The 3877-nt window shown below is 43.5% G+C and overlaps 1 pseudogene; it reads right to left on the reverse strand.

Annotated features, from left to right (window-relative positions):
• Nucleotides 1-389: 389 nt before the first annotated feature.
• On the reverse strand, nucleotides 390-3518 carry LOC136353701 (uncharacterized; annotated as a pseudogene).
• Between the last annotated feature and the right edge of the window lie 359 nt (nucleotides 3519-3877).

The raw sequence follows: 3877 nt of genomic DNA on the forward strand, positions 1-3877 counted from the left end.
GATGGCCGATATTGTAATATCGCCCTTAGTTGTTTTATTGTAATCGGTTGTGGTTTGCCGATGTACAATGGCCGATATTGTTATATCGCCCTTAGTGGTTCTATTGTAATCAGTCGTGGTTTGCTGATATACAATGGCCGATATTGTTATATCGCCCTTAGTTGTTTCGTATTTTTATCAATGCTCTTGACATTGTAAAACTAGGGGGGCATATATATATATCACAATACAGTGCAAAATTTTTGAGATTTTTGAGCAAAGCTTACACATCATATTAATCCGAATGTCTTAGCCGATTACAAAATTCCAAGTCATATTACACAAAGATTATTCAGATAAGTATCGCTGGATAGCCGATATAGCTCTTTGCCTAATCTGTTCTACTTCTTCTATGGCTTGGGCATCTTGAGCGTCGGTTCCAGGAATGACCTTCAAAGATTTGGTCATATTAGCAACATTCTTGATAGCTGATTTTAACCTTGCTTTTTGTTCTTCGATAGACTGTGGGAGATCGGCTAACCTCTTGTGCTCTAGATCCAGTTCAGCATTGCATTCTTGAAGTTGTGCTAAGAGTTCGATCTTGCGAGCTTCAAGCCGGTCAATATTGGATTTGATCGGGCCTTTAGATAATTGATCGAGCTTGGCTTTTTCTTCATGAACAAATTGCCGATTGGCCTGGATTGTTGCTTCAATGTCTTTGCGCTCTTGATGCTCGGCTAATCTCAGCTTGGCCTTTTCCAGCTTAAATTGATGTTGCTCAAGATAAACAGCTGTAGTAAGGATATCGGCTAACTCATCGAGGATTTGAGCGTAAACTTCGTGAAGCCGAGTCCTAATTGATCCACAGTCGACTACTAGGCTATCTAGTGATGATGTCTCTAGCCGATGAGAGATATCTTCAAGAGTTTTCTTCACATCATCAGACAAAGGAGCTAGAGCCTTGCTAGTGTTGTCAACCTCTGTCTCTTCATCAAGATAATCTCTGATATCAAAAAAGAAAAGATCGGCTAAGACCTGCAGTGATGATTTAAAGAGAGTTAGAGATCAAATAGGCATAGCCGATCTGCATATGTTGGTTATAAGAAATTTACTGGGATAGCTGGAGCAGTTGGTTGAACTTCTTCTTCTATGTGATGACTCCCTACAGCTGATGGGGTCCGATCGCTTGATGCTTGTTGAATAGGAGGGGAAGGAGGTTGAAAATAGACAAGTGTTATATAAAATCGGCTGAGATTAACTAATGAAAGAATTAAGGTTATTGTACCAGTGGAGCTGGTTTAGATGTCATTGGAGCCGATTTCTTCTTCACAGCAGCCTTCCTTTTCTGCAGTTACCAAGTATGTGAGCAATCGGCCATAAAGTGAGATGATTACAAAAGTGGTTATAGAAGGTTTCTTACTCTTGTAAAATGAGTTGGAGCAGAAGGAGTTTGAGGGACCTGCTTAGGTGAAGCCGATGGTGTTCTTTCAGTATCGCTTATTTCGGCTACAGCTTGATCAACATCCTCTCCGATTTCTTCTTCATCCAGAGCTTGTTTAATAGATGGATCTAGGGCAGGCAGATCATCAGCTGGTTTAGCTTTCTTTTTGATCTTCTTCTTTGGAGCTGGGGCTAAAGTATCTACAGCCGATGATCTGGTTTTCCTTTTCTTACCGGCATCGGCTGGTTCTCTGATAAGCCCTTGAAGAAGAGCTGAAGTCTTGGGGGCATCATAGCCGATGACAGGAGGAGATGGCCCACCTCCATTAGGAATTAAGCCTGGGGCGTAGGTGATATCCCTGCCACTGTTGCTTTGACGAGGAGGAGAGGATTCTGTTGTCTAGAAATCAAAGAAAAGATTAGTTAAGATAAATCGGCTAAGCAGTTATTCAAATGAAATCAAGTAAAGTCAAAGGCTTACTTGAGGGACAACATCTGGAAAGAGGTCTGTCATGTACATTGAAGCTGGTTGGTGGAATAGATGCAACTTCTATTCACCCCACCATCTATCAAAGTTTTTGCTCCTAAACATTACTAGCTCTATGTTTTCAATGCTACCCAGTGGAGGTCCTTGAAGGTTGAGCAGCCGATCCATCATTAAAGTTGATGAAATCTCTCCTCGGCATTGGATCTTATCGGCAAAGAATAAGCCGATTGGAAGTTGGCCCAGTCCAAGCTGTCTAGCTGAACTCATTGGATGATAGAATTCGTAAGAGGCTTGGACGTTTCTTCCTTGATGGATGCCGACTGGAAGAATGCATGGGCTGATTGCAGCTATGAAGACTTCTCTGGATGTTTGGAATCTTTCATGATTAATGTCTTCAAATCTGAAATCTGATGGGAGCTCGAGGTTTGCTGAATCTTCATAGGGAAACCAAACTCGAGCATCTTTTTGAAAGCCTTCATAGAAACTGCAGAACCAATCTTTGAGCAGTTCGGCTGATAACTTTGCTCCAGCATCGGCCGGTGTGGATGCGTATTCTCCATATGACATACATCGGCGATGAGTGCATTCTTCGTCATCTTCTATGATCGGCTCTAATCTTGGAAATTCAGCTTCTGTGACGGATGGTCGATTGACGACTTTCATGACATATTAGATTCAACCAAGTCTGTAGCAGCCACCATGGTCCACCTGCTCCGACTACCGAGCCGACAGATAACTTAGCCGAAGCATTATTCAGCATTTGGTACAAGTAGCCGAGGAGGATTTTGCCTAAAGGAAATTGTTTATTTGCTTCCAAGGCTTCGGCTACAAACTGCCAGTTGGTTGTAGGACCACAGCTTGATCCACAAAAGAGAAATTTCTCTAACCACATTAGCAAAAAGGCTACATGTTCTCGAGGGGTAACTGAACCTTGGCCCATGTATGCTGCAACATAACCTGACCAACCTCCTATACTCTTGGTCTTGAAGTCATATTGGTTTTTTGTGTTCAGACTCATGGGGTTAGCCGATGAAGTGACATCTAGACCCGTGATCATAATGATGACTATGAGAGTTAGGGTCATCGGCCCTTGGTTGAATAAGAAGGCATTGATAGTGTTGGACCAAAAGTAAGAAGCAGCTGCCATTAGAGGTTCTTCTTTGGCTGAGTTTGCTATGGTTAGGTCAAGTGCTTGGCCGATTCCGATTTCGTTCCAGTGAACTCGTTTGCTAGCTGACATACGCTTGAACCATGTAATCCAACTTTTCTCGGGTGAAGTTTTTTCTAGAGACGGCCAAGATTTAAAGGTGTTCTTCCAATGACCTAGATCTGGATTGGATAGTCTGAAAGGAATCCTATTGGTTTCACCGATGATGAACTCAGTGGGGTCAGGGTTGCCGACTGGGCCGAGAAAGTAGTGGTTTTCATGTGACAAGCTTGGAACTGCGACTAAATTGGAGAGATGCTACAAGTTCAAAGTAACCGAGAAAAAGAAAGCAGTATGAGGCGAGAGAAAACCGATCTAATGATGAAAAGGGGGATCTAGCCGATGGGGACTTACCTCAGCGTATTTGGCCGATGGTGCGGCAGATGGGCTCGCGGAGGTTGACATCGTCGCAGGCGGAGATCTGGCTGGGGATGGAGTCGCCTGGGAATTGCCTTGCGCATTGGAGGAATCGCCAGAGAGAGAGAGGGTAAAGTTTCGCTTAAGCGGTGAAAACGGAAGTCACGGTGTGAGATTTCTCGGGGATAACGGTTAGTATTTAAAGCACTAGAGTAACGGTTGGGAAAACGGTAGAGTGCGAAACTTGCTCGGAGTCGATACACGGCAAATCCGGAACATTATCAAATATCCCGGACTTGGGGGGCATGTGTTAACGACCAAATTTGGTAATATCAGCATGGGAGATGAAAATGGATCGAAGCGGAATCGAAGATAAGGGTTGTTGCGGAAACAGAGTAAGAATCAGC

Source organism: Oryza sativa, chromosome 10, assembly GCF_034140825.1.
Source record: "Oryza sativa Japonica Group chromosome 10, ASM3414082v1".
Classification (NCBI taxonomy): Eukaryota; Viridiplantae; Streptophyta; class Magnoliopsida; order Poales; family Poaceae; genus Oryza; species Oryza sativa.